At 41.7% G+C, this 18,718-nt stretch overlaps 1 long non-coding RNA gene across 2 annotated transcripts; it reads right to left on the bottom strand.

Annotated features, from left to right (window-relative positions):
- Nucleotides 1-347: 347 nt before the first annotated feature.
- On the bottom strand, nucleotides 348-10,833 carry LOC142827097 (uncharacterized). Of its 2 annotated transcripts, none has more exons than XR_012901509.2 (4): nucleotides 10,609-10,833; nucleotides 9,191-9,254; nucleotides 6,843-6,968; nucleotides 348-2,232 (listed from the first exon to the last, which is right to left on the bottom strand). It is a non-coding gene; the product is annotated as an uncharacterized LOC142827097 (long non-coding RNA). The 2 variants fall into 2 exon arrangements; XR_012901510.2 differs by having other exon boundaries at nucleotides 348-1,044; nucleotides 10,609-10,829.
- Nucleotides 10,834-18,718: the final 7,885 nt, after the last annotated feature.

Below are 18,718 nucleotides of genomic sequence, written 5' to 3'. Positions count from 1 at the left end.
TGTTTTCTCCCCAGCTGGACCAGCCAGGACTGAGGGTTAAGCCAGCCGTGCAGCCCTGGGGGACCCAAAAGTGCCCCATGGTCCAGGAGGAGCTTATGGGCGTCCTGTGCGTGCAACATGCAACAGACCCTGGAGCAGGTGGTCTAGGAGGACACTGTGGAACCAGCTTGTGCAGCAGGGTGATAACGTGTGCCATCATGCAGGAAACGATGGCACACCTGGCTCCTGCCCCTCCTGCTATGCCCACTTCCCCTCTCCCTGCATCCCAAGTGATGCTTCTGTCCCCTCCCCAAGTGATACCCCTGCCCCCCATCCACCCTGACCCCACTCCAGTGCCCCCTCCAAATCACTCCCCTGTGGTCCCTGGATCCACCCACTGTGGTATGCAGTTGCACGGCTCTTGCTGCTGCACACAAGCAGAGGATCTCAAGAAAAAGCAGATTGCTTTTTCGATGCATTTTTGTAGTGCAGATGCTCTCTTTCTAAATAAGTTTTTTGGGAAGATCTCTTCTGGAAAAGCTTCTTCTGAAAGAAGCCTGCGTCTAGACATAGCCCAATAGAAACAGTCCCTCACAGAAGGGCCTATGTATACTGAGAGATCATCAGTACCCAACAGCTTTTTACCGCTCTCTGTTCTTTCCCCTTTGTTAAATGCCTGTTCCAACTCCCTCCTACCATTTGCCTCACTTTTTTTGTTACTCTATGCTACCCTCTTTCTGCCCCATATTAATTTCTCCTGTTATTCCACTCACTTTAGTGTTGCTGTACCTCTCTTTTGCGCTATTTCACTTATTCCCTTCCAAAGTATAAAAAGCAAAAACCACACCGCTTAAAGCAAACCAGCAAAAACCAAAAACCAAAAAAAAAAACCCACAACACAAAAAATGTGGAACCAACATGTTGTTTGCAACGTGTCACATTGCTTGCAAGTTTTGCCCTTTCTTCCTCAACCACTGGCGATTAGAATGTAAGGTCTTCAGGTCAGAGGTTGTCCCATACTTCGCTATACAGAGAAATTTTCTTTTCCGCTGGCATCATTAGATGCTACATAAAACACAAATAATAATGAATGCAATACCACCCCATCACTGTGGCATACCAAGTTCATTCAGTTAGTTCTTCCATATTTCTGTCCCGTTTCTTGGACAATTTGCTGTCATACTTTCTGGGTCTGTTACGGGTACCACTTCAAGATAGAAGTCTGGAGGAAGGATAACTCTGCTGGGATGCAACGGTCCTTTAAGCACAGCTCTATTTCTCAGCTACAATTCATTGTCCAGTCCTGTCCCAGAGCAACCCAGTTCATATCAGTCTCTCCATTATTGGTGAGTACTTAGGAAGATACTATTCCTATTGCCAGTCACATCACTCAACCTTGCTAGGAGCTCAAACAACTTTTCATGGTAGTGAATCACGACTCCCTTTGTTGCATCTTTCTGCTTTGTAGCATTTTTCAGGGTGAAACTCAATTTTAATAAGGCAAAAGGTAAAAAAGTAAAAGCATTGGTCACAGTTTTTAAGTTGAGGAGGGTGCTATTTTTGCTAAAAATACAGGAAAATCAACTTCCCTGGATCCCCTGTTGATAGCTGCAAAAAATGAATGTGTGTGCTTCAGACTTCACCCTTTGTGTACCAAAATGTTCACCCTTTGTATACTAAAATCTGTATTTCCAGAATGCAGACTAATGGAATGTGTCATGGAACCCTTGTCTGCATGGGAGCAAAACTCCAACCCCCAAACAGCATCTGACTGATGCTCATTTATGGGGCTGAAGACCCAGGAAAGCTTCCTTATTCTTTTGCTGCAAGCAACCATTTCATTTCCCTGTACATACTACCTCTGTCCTTAAACAATCTGATTGCAAGCCACCATTTTCCTCCAGCTAGCAATGCAGTGTTACCAGTAATTGCAAAAGCCATTAATAAGAGGCAGAAAAAAGCAAAAACACAAAAGGGAATAAATACTGTACATAGCCTGAAGGGTTTTCCCTCCCACACATATGATTCACTGTTGTTCCTTGCTTCACTTGGGAAAATGTTGTCCTGCTGAAAATATACCTTAAAGGCAACTCTGCCTCAGAGACATCACATATGCATATTGATAACATACACTTTGTAGTGCCTAGAGATGTTTTTAACGAGGCATGCTGAAATGTACCAACAACTTTCTCTCTCTTCTCCTTCTGTGTGCCACAGATGATTTTTAAATGTGTTTCCTGGTGGTCCTTTTCCCTTGAGAGAAAGAAAAACGATGGCACAGATAATCATTCTGAATGGCAGGAGCTCAGAGAAATGACTTTCCATCCTCCACATTTGGCCAACTGTGGACCACAGGAATTCCATTCAAACCTCCAAATCAGCTTGTATAGTTTTCCTCACTGCTACCAAAGAACCACACACAGACTTTTCACTCAAGGTGTCAATAGGTATCCAGAAGAAAAGACCACACATGGGCATATGTATTTTGTGATTGAGAGCCAAGGATGGGAGACTGGTCACTAAAGTGTAACAATTTTTGCATCAGCAGGGGTGGGAGCAACATTGTAATTAGTCTGATGCTCAATTACCACCTTACGTGCTTCATGGCCATTTTTCATTAATGCACCACTGAAATTCATCAAAATATGTATATTATGGTAGTGCCCGGCCAAAGGTCCTAATCTGGTTCAGATCTCCATTCTGCTAGATGATGTACAAAAGCATAGGAAGATGTGCTCTGCCTGGAAGAACTTTTTGTTAGGAAGGTGAACCTGGTACATTTATCAGCACAGGACAGGTCATACATTCATTATACATCTGAGTAGGTTTGGTGGTAATCAAAGAACACAGTTTACATGTTAGAATGGTCAGAGGAGGAAGGTCGTCTCTTCAGGACTGCACTGTGACAGACATCCTCCTCTATATTCATTAAGGGACACACTGTCATTGTATAGATACATTTTGAGATTTGTAATGCATCATCTTCAAGTGGCAAAGCTCTGCAGTATTATAGGTAACCACACTTGTGAAATGTTAGTATTAGACACCCAATTAATGGGATTACAGAGAACATCAGAGAAGAAATTATAACATATGCTGTATATTCTGGCATCCAGAAGTCTTGCTTAAATTGATACTTCCAAAACCTATATAGGAAAATGTATCCAAGCTTGCATGAAAGCTTCCTACTTCTGAGTAATAAAGGCACATTATAATAGGGTTCTTCAGCCTGTGGTCACAGTCAGGCATGTCACTCACTGGTAGCAAGGGACTGTACCACTTCCTCCAGCGTGACAAATACCACAGCCTGGATAATTCTATCCTACTTTCCTAATTTAGTTATGTTGCTAACTATGCTTTGAGAAGGACAGTAGTTAATTGTCAGATGAACTGAGCCCGAATCAAACAGATGAAATGAGCCTGAATCTTCGAATGTCAATTATCATCTCTGTCTAACTCCAAATGATCCCAGGATATGCCAGATCTATGGACTTCATTATGTGAAGAAAGGAATTGTTCAAGATATGCTAACCTATTCTTCATCATGCTAATGTATACAGATCCATTACAGTAGGATTTTCAGAGCAGGGTGCCTGAAGGTGGAAAGCAGGATCATATTTTAAATTGGGGAAATCCAAAAATGAAGTACATTATACACATTCCATCTTCTCCTTACTGGGGCACCACAGAATGGAGATGACTTTGGTCAAAAATGCCATTGGATGGACATGGATGACCAATCTGTAGAATTTTGTAAATTGATGCTCATCTGTCCACCTGATAGATCTCATGTCAGGAGACATGAGATTTCTCTGCCTAGTAAATTGTCAGTGCTCCTGAGAATTGCACTGATGCTTGATTGCAGAAAGGAAGGAAGATATTTCTTGAATTTTCTGACCAAAAAACCAGAGTTGCTATTGGGAATGAATGCTGCAAGCAGTGCTGTTGTAGCAGCATTGGTACCAGAATACTAGAGAGACAGGTGGGTTAAGTATTATCTTTTGTTGGCCCATCTTCTATTGGTGAGAAAGGCAGTTTGAGAGCTCATATTGCTCTTTTGTTTCACTTGCAAGGACTACCTTGGGGTAAGTTAAGGTTGTTTAGGTCACTTTTCTGTGCATTTCTTACCTTACGTATTTTAAGTGTACCCTTCACTCTGAATTTCTGGATTCATAATGCTTGGTTTGGGGATAATCAGAACTTCACTGTAATGATTTTTCCCTTAAGTTACTGAGACATAGCCTCACCATAAATTCCATTTTCATGTACCATTTAGCCTGAGAATTTCCTTAAATTTTTAAAAATTAAAAACACTTAATTAAACATTTTCTTCATGAATGCTGAACAAGAACCCCCAAAGGAGTCCTTCATGCAATATTTCTAATGATCTGAACATACACAATATCAGCTTTAAGTAATTTTCATTTTTTAAAATTTTAAAGTCAGTACTCTAAAGCAGGGCAAAGCAGCCAAAGTGAACAAGTCATTTAACATGGATTTATACCTGCTATGCACCACTAGAGCAATACAAAGCATCTGCAACATACACGGAAATCCAGGTGCAACATACACAGAAATCCAGGAAATCCTTATTTTCCCAGGTGACTTTCTGATTTGCAGGGCAGTGTTAGTGAAACTAGTACTATGTGGAATGGAGGGCAGAAAAAGCTCAGTCATTGATTTCCATGGTCTCTGTGGTTTAAGGCTACATCTACACTGCTCTCTCTTGTGCAAAACAATATGCAAATGAGGCAAAGACTGGAATATCGCCACACCTCTTTTGCATAATTCATGAGGCTCCATATTTGCGCAAGAAGCTTTTGTGCAAAACCCCCCTGTTGCGCAAGAGCCATTCTTCCTGAAAAAAAAGTGGAAGAACGGCTCTTGAGCAAGAGGGGGTTTCTGTGCAAAAAAGAACAGTGTAGATGGCTCCTTTTTGCGCAAAAGCCTCTTGTGCAAAAAAGGAGCCTCATTAAATATGGAATTGAGGCACGGCGATATTCCACGCTTCACCTCATTTGCATTGTTTTTGCACAAGAGAGGGCAGTGTAGATGTAGCCTAACAGTTCCTCATGTACCCCTACCTCCGTTTCCCCAGCAGTGCTGTCCCTTTTACTCATTAGAGCTAAGGCTTCTTACTACATCCTTTGGCACAGACATTGTGCTGAATCCACTGCCTGAGGGGAGAAGGGAACTGAGCTCTGCAGTTATGAGTATGCCTGCTGGTATGCAGACTTGGGATACAAGCACAATTTTTCATCTGACATGCTGCCCTTCCAGCACTGCGTCCCTCATGGAGATGGGGGAGGGGCAGCCATTCACCCCTGAAGCTAGCCAGCCTCAGTATGACACTCTGTAAAGGGCTGGAGCAGGAAATGGCTTTTTCTTTTTACTTCTGGCAAAACGGGAAGCCTACAGGGGTGCCAGCTGCTGCTGCAAACCAATAGGAAGGGGCAGCGATGTTAAGGGCACAATCTCTCGGAAAGACAATCAATCAGCCTTGCATGGCTGACAACTAGACACATTAGTGAACTGGATTATTACTTGGAAGCTTGAAGCAAATGTTTGGAATTTTTCCTCAAATGAGGGTTGCAGCTGGGAAGTAAGGCGGAGCCCCAGGTTGCAGGGAAGGCAGATAAACCTGGAGACACCTTCGGGAGGAATGTTTGGGGCATTTCTTTGCTGCCAGTGTCTGACAGGCCCAGCTCTGCTCCCAAGAGGCAAGCTGGCTGGAGTACCCATTGTAATAGATCTGTGGATCTTAGCACAAAGCAGATAAACAAAACAAATGTTAATTTGTCTCAATAATGAAAATGTCTCACAAATATGCTGCAATATCATAGCAATCACATCTGCTTAATGTGGGTTAGCTAGTTGGTTTTACAGGAGACCTTCCCAATTCATATCTCCATGTGTCTTCTGTCCTGAGTTGGGGGGCGCAGAGGCCAGGAGCCACGAGGAACTCACCATGGCTCACAGCTCCCCTGTAGCGAGTTCCCTGCAGCTGCCAGGAGCCACGATGAATTCTCCATGGTTCCTGGTAGCTACAGTGAGTTTGGGAGCAGTGGGGGCGTTCACTGCGGGGGCCAGAAACTGCGGCTACCAGTATTCACCAATGGTAAAGGTTTCCTGTGTATTTGTAAAAGTTCTGTCATTTGTATGGTGTTTAACAAAAAGTTGTCAAGAAAATAAACTAATCATGACACAAGCCCTTTCTGTTCTGCCTGCACCTTTAAATGCTGCAGGGGAAGGGAAGCTACAGAGTGTTGAGGTGTGTGGATGGAGTGGCCACTAGGGCAGCTGTGAGAAGCCCTGGAGGCCAATTATTTTGAAATAAACACAGCTGCACTGTCCACACTCACCCTATTTCAAGTAGCTATTTCGAAATAGGCGTTACTCCTTGTGAAATGAGAGTTTGTTATTTCAAAATAAGAATCCTGTTATTTCAAAATAATTTCGAAATAACATGCTTGCTGTGTGGATGCTCGGCTTGTTATTTCAAAATAACTCTGATGTAGACCTGTAGTGCATAAGGCACATGAGATATTTAAAGCCCCGTTGCAGTTTCGTGGCACCTTAAGAAAGAGGTTAGAATCTCTGTATAAACATGTCAAATTAAACAGAATTATTCTCTTTTCAAAGCATTTTCAAAATAATGAAAGATAAGAGAACACCACTGGCTCATCACTGTATGAAAGTAGAAGTAAAGCAACTGGTGTTACCATAAGGTGGCACAATGTGAGCAAAGTTCTCTCACTAACCACAAGTGCTGAGTCCTTCCTATCGGAGACTGTACAACGTGCATGTAGTGGAGCAAGCTCAGAAGTCACTGATGAAGCTTGACAAATGTTTGTTATTTTTACCTTCTGGCTACACTGATTCTTTCCTTCTGCTCCTGAGCCATCTCATTGCTTCTGCTTGTTTCTTCCCCTCTCACCAACTCAGTCTTCTTTGGTTGCTACAAAGGGAAAGTTTCAAAACTTGCAACTCTGTTGGAGAAAAAGTTAATATTTTTGTTTATAGTTTTAATGACTCAGAATGCTGCCATTTCCTAGGCTTGATATAGTCTAGTCAGGAATTAAACCAATTATTAGACATGTCCTGCTCTCTCCAGCAGCAAGTAGGTGAGCGGAGAAACTTCAGAGAGTTCTGGAATGCCCTTTGCTTTTAGTATGCTCTTAGCCAGGGCAGGATGCCAGGGAGGTTTGTGACAAATTCAGCGAAATGCAGTGTGCAGCCCCAACCAGTACCCTGATTAATCAGTTGGGAGCAGGCCAGAGTATCTAGTTAGCAATCTGTGCCCCATGGGGGAAATGGTGCATGAGCTGACGGGATTATGGGACCTCCTTGGTACAAAGAGCACTGAAAAGGATTCCTGCCCTGATGCTGAACGGAGGCAGGACAAAGGAAGTCGTAATGCTGGTCAGGATAGACTTAGTGCCTCGTTACGTATGCAGCGTTTCAACCGCTCCCACACTAGCGTTTTAAAATTGTAATGTTCATAATCAGCGAGAATCAACTTGGAGAAACAATCTGAAAATATAGTTAATCAGTGGGAAGGAAAGAGCACGGGGAGGCAGTTGTGGGCAGCGAACTGATTATGAGGAGCCGCTTATAAGCAGAAGGATGAGCCAATAGTTAGGGCACTAGCCTAGGATTTAGGACACCTGGGGTCAATTCCTCTGTGACCTTAGGCAAGTCCTTTAGCTTCTCTGTAAGCCTCAGGTCCCCGTCTGTCAAAAAGGAGACAATAGCACTTCCCTACTGCACGAGGGAGCTGGGAGGATAAATACATTAAAGCTTTTTGAGATCTACTGATGAAAAAGTGTATTCCATTCTGTCAATGGAGTGGGACTGCATGGGTTATAAACCAGTGTAGAGTGTGGCCTGGTGCATTTGTAATGCAATAGGGCACGAAGCAGAGGCATTTGAGCTGCATATTCAGAGGCATACTAGAGCTGGGCGGTATTAATATTCCTCCATGCAACATTGGCAATGTGGCCACATTGGCAATGTTGCAACAAGTCTCAGGTATCATTTACCCAGAAAGACATCGACAAATGCAGTGGAGTTCAAAGATGTGCAAGAAAAATGATTAGAGAGCTGGTGGGACTGACAGAGTCCATGCACTAGATACATGCAGTTTCGGTTACAGATTATTAACAAGGCATATAGGGTGGTTTCTTATCAGACTCTAGCCTACTGAATAATGACCAGGCCAATAACAAGAGCTATCTCTTATACAACACTTGCTGTCATTACAGCTCCACAAACACAATACAAAGTGCTTTACAAAGGAGGGGATCATCATGATCCATATTTTGTAGACGAGGAAATTGAGGCACAGGGCAATCAAGTGTCTTGCCCAAAGTCACTAGCAAGTCAGTGGCACTGCTGGAAACAGAACCCAGGTCTCCCGAGTCCTACACCAATGCTGTATCCACGGTGCAACTCATGCCTAGTTCCAGCTGCCATTGTACAGTTTGGCATGCTGGCTCTTTTCACTGTTATCAGAGCTAGGGCAGAAGTGCTCTCCATGGCAGCATACATAAAGGAACAATGTTTAAAACAAGCCAGAAATCTATGCATAAGGGTGCACAATACATTTGGATTTGCATGCATATTTACCCATGCTAATCAGAAAAGAGTGCTCTCTGATAACTCTGTAGGTTCCTAAGAACTCATCTGAATGCTCATGTTCCCAGTCTGAGAGAGCAAATATGCTCAGTGCATGCACATTTCTGGAATCGTGCACTCTGATCTCTAGACTTAAAAGTGCATCCCAAAGGGCTAACTTTCTTTACTGAGCACAGTTAAATTGGCCAACCTTAACAATATTAATTAGAACTCTAGCGCATTTCAGATTTGTAATTTTAATATATATTTTCTGGAAAGTACTGAATTTTCTGTGCAATAAAAAAATTAAATCTCTGTTACAGTGTATCGATGGGAATGGCCACCATAAGTCAGGTGACATTTTGCAGAGAAGATAGCTAATTCCCCAAAGAGATTAGAAAAAATAAAGTCTGCCCCTGAGACCATGAGCTCATCTTCAACTCAGATTTGCTAATTAGCAGCACAAACACCTTCTTCACCAGAGTACACTTGCAGCTGCATTTTGACAAGTGTTGCAGACCACACAGAAAACGTTTCAATGCAATATGAGGTTTGGTGAACAAGCAACAATATATGGCAGCTCTAACATATTTACTCTGGTCGTCCGGACTCTCAAAAAAGAGTCAACTTTGGGATCAGACAGAATCTGTACAAGAAATCTGTGAAGAGAGAAGTTTGGTATTTATAGGTTTTTCACAACTATTCTACCATACTTAAGAGGGGCAAAAGTCTGGTATATTGGGAAGAAGTTTTTGCCATCAGTACTATCCATTGTTAAGCTTGCCAACAGGAGAGAGAAGGCCTGGCAATGCAAAGGATAGCAGTGTCCATGTCCTTTAAATCACCACCAGAGTGCCGTGCAGCATGCTCCAGGTGGCTCTGCGGGCAGAGGGCCCAGGTCTGTGCTCTGGGCAGGAAATTGTAGAACTATGACTTGAGTGTGACTTTATGAGATGGTGGGAAACTTGGCCACACCATGATAAGTGGACATCCGGCTAACTAAAATCATGCCAGACCATGGATGTTGCTGGATCAGAGTGTACTGGACTAGAGAGGTTTAACCTTTACAAAACCAATGTAGTGCTTGTATTATTCTGCTTTCATACTTGTTTTAAAAGTGGAGGGGGGGTTAATTCAAATTATGCTTTCACACAATTGCCAGTCTGTTACACCAAAATCACAGAATTCAAGGACTTAAAAGGCAGAATTTCAATCTTGCTTGCAGTAACGTTCATAGGATCTTAATTTTTAATTTGGAAAGTTACCAGCAAAATCAAAAACAAAGCACAAGAGTTAAAAGTTTCTATCAGAAATTCAGGCATTTCGAACATCATCAAAAGCCAAATTCCATTCTAACCCTACAGAAAAAAACCCTCTCTCTGTAGAGAAAAGACATAGAAAGACAGAACTTATAGCAGAAGATGTAAACAGATATTGCAACATGAGGATATCAAACATTAAAAAAAATCAAAGAAGCATCCTCACTGCACATTTCTTGGTGAATAAGGAGAGTAAGAGATGTCACAGTGATGAACTGTAAACTAATTGTACTATTTAAGTCTGCAAAGCATTTTTAGATGCAGCATGTAAGACATACTTTATAGAAAATAAAAGTTGTGTGTACAGAAAGGGACGTAGATGTATAGGAGGGGAAAAATCCTTAATACACACAAAGCCATACTCCTCCATATGAAGAGAGAAAAAGATGATTTTGTTGGCCTTTTCTCCAGCATGCTGAAAAAATGGCAATAGGTATTACATTGAAAATGTTACATGCTATTAATTTGTACCCAAGGATAAAGGAAAGTGGTATTAAATGAAGTTAAATGGAAGTTCTTTACACTGATTGTAATTAATCTATGAAATAAGTTTTCAAGAATAGCTCTAGGAGTGATCTCAGTGGCAGACAAGATCTGGAGGGATTCTCTAGCCTCCTATATAAGGCTTCCTATGTTTTTTTTTCTTGGATTTTTCAAAGATAAAAAGTTGCAGTAGACACAGATTCATACTCACAATTTAGTTTTGAGGCTATGGCAGCTTCTGCATTGTGCTCTAACAGCCCATGCCCTCCCCCTGCAGACTTGAACTCCTCTGGACAGCAGTGGAAGGGGGAGGGGGGCAGGGAGCAGCATTTGAAACATTTATGTTTGATTGTCTGCAACCTACTCAGTACAGCTGCTCTGAATCAGTTCTGAGAAGATGCTGTGCAGCTGTTTCTCTGAAGCAACACCAGTGGGCAAGAAACAGCATAGCCAAACATCTCTGTACATCTGCCTGGTCTTTGGAGTTCATTTGGTCCCTTGTCTGTCATGTTTAATCATAACACATTAGTTTTTCTCTTACTGCATGTTCCTGGGCATATGCTCAGACATCACAAGGACAGCATATTGCTGTACTGCTTTTCTCCTCAATTTTTCACTGGCAAATCAGAGCCCTGGAAGTTGCCAGAGAAACACATTAGAGTTTTCAGAATGTAGTATTGGACCTCTTGAGCATTGCTGATTCTGTCCCCATTCTAAAAACTCAGGGCCACATCTTCAGCTGATTTAAAGCAACATGGATCCACTGAAGTTGAAGTTTTTCCCACTGATCATCAGGAAGCTCATACTGCAAGAATTTATTTGCACAGGGTATATATATCATAGCATCATAGAACCCTAAAAGTGGAAGAGACCTCAAGAAGTCATTGAGTCCAGTCCCTCACCCTCAAGGCAGGACCGAGCATCACCTACATTACCCTTAGGCTGCCTCTAGATTGGCATGATTTTCCGGAAATGCTTTTAACGGAAAAGTTTTCCGTTAAAAGCATTTTCAGAACAGAGCGTCTAGATTGGCACGGACACTTTTCCGCAAAAGCACTTTTTGCAGAAAAGCGTCCGTGCCAATCTAGATGCGCTTTTCTGCAAAAAATCCCCAGTCGCCATTTTTGCAATCGGGGCTTTTTTGTGGAAGACAAATCTGAGCTGTCTACACTGGTCCTTTTGCGCAAAAGCTTTGCGCAAAAGGGACTTTTGCCTGAACAGGAGTAGAATAGTATTTCCGCAAGAAGCACTGATTTCTTACAGTAGGAAGTCAGTGCTTTTGCGGAAATTCAAGCGGCCAGTGTAGACTGCTGGCAAGTTATTCTGGAAAAGCGGCTGATTTTCTGGAAAAACTGGCAAGTCTAGACACAGCCTTTACAGTCCATCTAACCTGCTTTTAAATATCTCCAAGGGTGGAGATTCCACAACCCCCCTAGGCAATTTATTCCCATGTTTAACCACCCTGACGGGCAGGAAGTTTTTCCTGATGTCCAACCTAAACCTCCCTTGCTGCAATTTAAGCCCATTGCTTCTTGTCCTACCATCAGAGGCCAAGGAGAACAATTTTTCTCTCTCCTTCTTACAACACCCTTTTAGATACCTGAAAACCACTATCATGGCCCTTCTCAGTCTTCTCTTTTCTAAACTAAACAAGCCCAATTCTTTCAGCCTCCCCTCGTAGCTCATGTTTTCTTTAATAATTTTTGTTGCTCTTCGCTGAACCTTCTTCAGTTTCTCCACATCTGTCTTGAAATGCAGTGCCCAGAACTGGACAGAATACTCCAACTGAGGCCTAACCAGCCCAGAGTAGAGCGGAAGAACGACTTCTCGTGTCTTGCTCACAACACACCTGTGAATGCATCCCAGAATCATGGTTGCTTTTTTTGTAACAGCGTCATACTGTTACCTTATATTTAGCTTGTGGTCCACTATGACCCCTATATCCCTTTCTTGAGGACTCCTTCCTAAACAATAATTTCCCTTTCTGTGTGTGTGAAATGGATTTTTCCTTCCTAAGTGGAGTACAGCCAGTCCCCGAGTTACACGGATCCTCCAGAGCGAGAAAAGCTGCTCCGCGTCTCCCTGGTCTGCTGGAGGGGGGGGGGGGGAGGGGAAACGCAGCTAGTGCGCCCCCTCTCCCGCCAGCAGACCAGGCTTTTCTCCGGACGGCTGTGGTAGAGCAGCTGGGGCGCTGCCGGTTGGTCCCGCAGCGCCGCTCTGAGCGCTACTGGACCAACCCGGCAGCACCCCAGCTGCTCTGCCCAAGGTGTCTCCAAGTCAGCCGCTGCTGAAACTGACCAGGGCTGACTACAGGAAGCCCGAGGCAGAGTTGCTCTGCCCCGGGCTTCCTGGAATCAGCCGCTGATCAGTTTCAGCAGCAGCTGACTTGGGGACGCCTGGGGTTCTTAAGTTGAATCTGTATGTAAGTCGGAACTGGCATCCAGATTCAGCCTGTTGAAACTGATCAGCGGCTGATTCCAGGAAGCCCGGGGCAGAGCAACTCTGCCTCAGGCTTCCTGTAGTCAGCTGCTGGTCAGTTTCAGCAGCACCTGAATCTGGACGCCAGTTCTGACTTACATACAGATTCAACTTAAGAACAAACCTACAGTCCCTATCTTGTATGAAACCCAGGGACTGCCTGTACTGTGCTTTTGTCCTTATTAAACTTCATCCTGTTTACCTCAGACCATTTCTTTAGTGTGCCCAGATCATTTTGAATTTTGACCCTATCGTCCAAAGCACTTTCAACCCCTCAGCTTAGTATCATCTGCAAACTTAATAATCATACTTTCGCTGCCATCATCTAAATCATTGATGAAGATATTGAACAGAACTGGTCCCAGAACAGATCCCTGTAGAACCCCACTTGTTATGTCCTTCCAGCATGACTGTGAACCATTCATAACTACTCTTTCAGAATGGTTATCCAGCCAATTATGCACCCATCTTATAGTAGCCCCATCTAAGTTGTATTTCCCTAGTTTATTGTTAAGAATATCATGCAAGATGGTGTCAAATGCCCTAATATAGAATCACAGAGCAGGAAGAGACCTCAGGAGGCCATCAAGTCCAGGCCCCCCACCTAAGGCAGGATCAATCCCAACTAAATCAACCCAGCCAGGGCTTTGTCAAGCCGAGACTTAAACACCTCTAGGGATGGAGAGTCCACCACCTCCCTAGGTAACCCATTCCAGTGTTTCACCACCCTTCTACTGAAATAGTTTTTCCTAATATCCAACCTCTACTGCATCTTGAGACCATTGCTCCTTGTTCTGCCATCTGTCACTACTGTGAACAGCCTTTCTCCATCTTCTTCGGAACCTCCCTTCAGGAAGTTGAAGGCTGCTATCAAATCCCCCCTCACTCTTCTCTTCTTCAGACTAAACAAACACAAATCCCTCAGACTCTCTTTATAGGGCATGCGCTCCAGTCCCCTAATCATTTTGGTTGCCCTCACCGCTGGATCCTCTCCAGTGCCTCCACATCCTTTCTATAGTTGGGGGCAGAACTGGACACAGTACTCCAGATGTGGCCTCACCAGAGCCAAATAAAGGGGAATAATCACTTCTCTGGATCTCCTGGCAATGCGCCTCCTAATGCAACCTAATATGCCATTAGCCTTCTTGGCTAAAAGGGCACGCTGTTGATTTATATCCTGCTTCACATCCACTGTAATCCCCAGGTCCTTTTCTGCAGAACTGCTACTTAGCCATTTGGTCCGCAGCCTGTAACAATGCTTGGGATTCTTCCGTCCCAAGTGCAGGACTCTACACTTGTCCTTGTTGAACCTCATCAAATTTCTTTTGGCCCAATTCTCTAATCTGTCCAGGTCACTCTGGACCCTATCCCTGCCCTCAAGTGTATCTACCTCTCCCCCTAGCTTAGTGACATCAGCAAAGGGAAGCCTTTGTCGATCACTCCATTATGCCTCATGGAACGAGATTTACAGGAGTGGTCGACAAAGGCTTCCCGTCGACCGATCCACATCTTGACTTGCGCACTGTGCCGACGATCAGCTGACCTGGCACAGCATGGCGGCCATTTTTATTTTAATGAAGCCAGGGATATTTAAATCGCTGCTTCATTGACTATGTCGGGTAGCCTATTTTACATGCCTATGTTGGCAGAGGCATGTAGTCTAGACACACCCCAAGAGAGAATTGGAGATGAAAAGTGTGACAGGCAGCTACCATATGTTTTTACATGACACAGCTTATGAATCATGTTTACTATGAGTGAACCATGTAGAAGGTGCCTGTTTCTTCCTCTCGTAAGTGGCAAGGTTATAGATTAATAACAAAAGATTTTAATTTTCACTTGTTCCATTCGAGAATGCCTTGTGATTTTAAGTGAGGTTATTTTTACAGTCTTGGTACTTGGTATCAGTTGTTTTTCTAATTGCTAAAGAAGAAGAAAGAAAAAGCCCTTTAATAACCAAGATAGGTCTATCAAACTGATAAAAGTTAAGACGAGGTTAAAATACATGAAACACTCTGCAATCTACCCTTGATAAGAGCCCAAATAGAAAGTCTGATTATGGGGAAGTTGACTTTGAGGACCATTTTGATTTTGAGGAAATGAGGAATAAGGTGATTGTTAATATCCGTAAATGGCTCCAAATTACCACTGATAAGGCTACAGTTGCATGTACTGTCCCCAGAAAGTGAGCTGATGCACTTTCCATATTTGATGGCCTTTCTGTTAGCTCCTCGGCAAGTTTACCAATCATCTTTAAAGGGCTTACGTAAAATTTTCAAAATAATTTCATATGATTTATGAGCCAAATTCTACTTAAGACCTGTTTCAAGTACTCAGAGCCTTCATTTTATGGAAGGACAGACAACATGAGCCCATGTCACTTTTGACAAATGAAAGGGATTTTTTTGGGTGCTTTTGAAAAAATTTCCCCTTGGTTCTAAGTGGAACTATCCTAACTCAATTTTAAATTGATCTACCTAAATGAGTGCAAACTCCTGTTATAGATGCACTTAACTGAGTTTAACTGTATCTAAACATGCCTAGCTTGTGTTGGTAAATACATGGATCTTTCCCCAAATACACTTATCTGTCCACTGGTAGAAGATGCTATCTCTTACACAGCCATTCATTTAGCACAAATTTGTTCATTTGAAGGTGGCCATGGACACTAGCTATTTGTTTGATTTATTATATACTTCAGCTATAGTTTTAAAATATTTTCCAGTGACCAAATGTATTTTTAAACAGACAATAGTTTATTTACAATAGCTAAACACTATAAAATACAGCAATGCAGTGGCAATGCACGAGATAAGCACCTATTTATTTATTAAGATTATATTTAAGTAGATTATTCCAAATGTTACATGTCGGAAGTTCAAAATACTATTACATTAGCTTGAACATTGTAGTGACTAATGTTTCAATAATACATAACCTTGTGGAAACAGTCCTGTATTCAGTTCATTTTACTCAGTTTATCCCAAATTACAGTAACTGTGTAATTATGACTTGGTTCATACAAGAGAATAATAAATACTTGAGTGTATATTTTCATGCACACTTATTTAATGAGCCCTTGCACAATTCAAATTCACACACCTTGCTGGGGAGTTATATAGATTTGATTACTAGTTTGCATCTCTGATCTTAGAATAAAATATACAGATTGTAATTTCTCTTATATATTCAACATTATCAAGTATAGAATATAATAGCTGGCACACATTTTCATATGCTGCGGCAAAACATTGCAAAGCACAAATGTTACATATTTGTAACCAAATGAGGAAGCAAAAGATTGGAATATGTAAGGATTTTAAGGATTGGCTTTTTTAACTAACTGCTGTAGCAGAGTACCGATAACAAGAAACAAAATATATTGCAGAAAGTTTGTGTACTAACATATATACCAGATATGAGCACAACATCTGGCAACAAGACTATTGGCCTATTCCTACTTTCACTGTAGTCAATGATACAGCTTCCAGTACTTCAATGGAGGAAGAGTTATATATTAGATGATTCAGGAATCACATTTTTTGCTGAAAGCAGTAATCATTTGGGTGATCGACGGCGTATGGTATTTGTGAGCAGAAAATATTTGCTTAAGTTTCCCTGACCTTTAACTTTACATTTGAATATAATTTACAATAATACAAATAAATATTTTTCACAAAATAGCCATGATGTGCATCTACTGTAAGAAATAATCTATACTGGCATAGGGAATACAAGAAGTCTTTTCTCTCTCTAGTTTATGTGATTATGGTGACACACCGGGTATATTTATTGTAGTAACTGAATGCTATCATAAACAAATTAAGTTTTAAACTTTAACGCCCCACCCCAACCCATATCACTTAACAGGCCACTGGGTACATTACGAGTGAAATAAACATATAGCTGATACAATGTAGAGCATATGTGAATATGAAAGAATAGTAAAATATAAATAAATATATTTTAAAAATTAAGGCAGACTCACAGACATCTAAAAAGATTATGTAAGTTTATATTGTTTAACCCAAATGTAACTATTGTATGTTAATGAGATCACCATAAAACAATTTAGAAGCAACTTAAGAATCAGTAAGTCAGGCTAAATCAACTTTTTAGAGAGATCAAATTCTGGCATGGATAAATGGTGATCTGTGTAGTGCTGCAGAACAGATGATAAAAGAGGAGTCTTTCTGGAGCGTATTTTAGGGTTGGGTTATCAAAATTAAACCCCATGCATCTATTTTCAAAATGAACATCATGCCTAAGCGATCTGTCTTGAACTATAATTTTGCCAAATGGATAATGAAGAGCACTGTGCAACAAAGAACCGGAACAAGCCCTAATAAGGTAATCATTGAAAACAGGCCTTGATCCCATTTCCATTACAGTTGATGACAAACCTCTCAATGACTCTCATTCAAAGAGAGCAGGAGCAGACCCACTGTCTCTCACTTTCTAACCCTTCCCTCCCAAGTCTACATTGAGCAGGTGGCAATATTCTTTATCAGTTTGTCCTATTTGTTTTGGCTGCCTCCTTTTTTTCTCTTCTTTGTTGAACATTCTGTATCTTATCATTGTCTCTGTCCTTGTATGAGGCGCTCTCCTGTGGCTAGCTCTGAGTGTTTGCCATGCTTTAATAATAAAGAGTGTTACAAGACAAAAAAGTTTCTGAATTCATTTGGCTGATTTCATGCTCACCTTCACCACAGAAGAACTTGGGCGTAGGTGGGATAGGAAGCTACAAGTGTCATCCTTTTGTCTAGACGAGACATGAATGCATACATCACAGCCTTGTACTTAAAAGAACATGATGCTATACAACAGGACTACTCAATTTTGGAAACCCTGGGGGCTACAATGATACTCACAGCACATGCCGAGGGCCGCAACTTAAGTGTGATTGCATATACTTGCAAATAGCTTCTTTCACACTGATGGGCAGGAATATAAAGATTAAGGCAAGACAATTCAACATACAGGCCACATTTAAGTCAGTTCTGCTATTAATAAAATGCAATATTTACTCAATTTCTACCCATATGACACCACTTTTAATGAGCAATGACAGTCCAGGAATTTAACTACTAAAACGCATATTATTATAATGACTACTTTTTTGTTTTGGCTCCTACCTGTGGGGCCGCATGTTGAGCCCCACATAAACCCAAATTGCACCACGGGCTGCAAACGAACGGGCCGCGGGCCGCATGTGGCCCATGTGTTGAGTAGCCCTGCTGTACAAAATTCACAAGTTGGATCACTATATATTGTGTTTCTTAAAATATTGAAATGCAGGAAACAATAGTCTAACAGTCCACAAATGTTGCATTACTTGTTACTTGTAGCTAGCCTGCTGAAACATGGATTTATAAAAAGTTTAGCAAAATTTCTCTGTTAAGCATATGTAGTATTCATAAAAAACCTGGGAAAATACACGTTATAAGTTTTCCCACTGAATCGTGCACTATTCTCTGCACAGAAATGGATTTCATCTTTATGACATGACAATATCAATCAGTACAATATGAAATTGTTTTGCATGTTCTTATGTTTCTATTCATGAATTCTGATGTGGCAGTTGCATCAGATATACACAACTAATGAAAAATACCCTCCTTTCCAACACAGACATAAGCTATCATAAGGAGAGGAAGCGATCAGAAAAATTTATTTCTACATAATTATGCCTGTTGTACTGGTTGAAATAAGTTGGTGATAGATATACCCGTATGCAGTGATGCACAGACTCGATCTTAGCAGTGGTCTGTTACCTCATTACTATACTTACATCCGCCCTCCCCTTACTCATTTTAATGAGTTACACTCTTATGTATAGAGTA

Source organism: Pelodiscus sinensis, chromosome 2, assembly GCF_052426305.1.
Source record: "Pelodiscus sinensis isolate ZL-2025 chromosome 2, ASM5242630v1, whole genome shotgun sequence".
Classification (NCBI taxonomy): Eukaryota; Metazoa; Chordata; order Testudines; family Trionychidae; genus Pelodiscus; species Pelodiscus sinensis.
The sequence above is the reverse complement of the archived record's forward strand: the minus strand, read 5'-3'. Positions and strand labels throughout refer to the sequence as shown.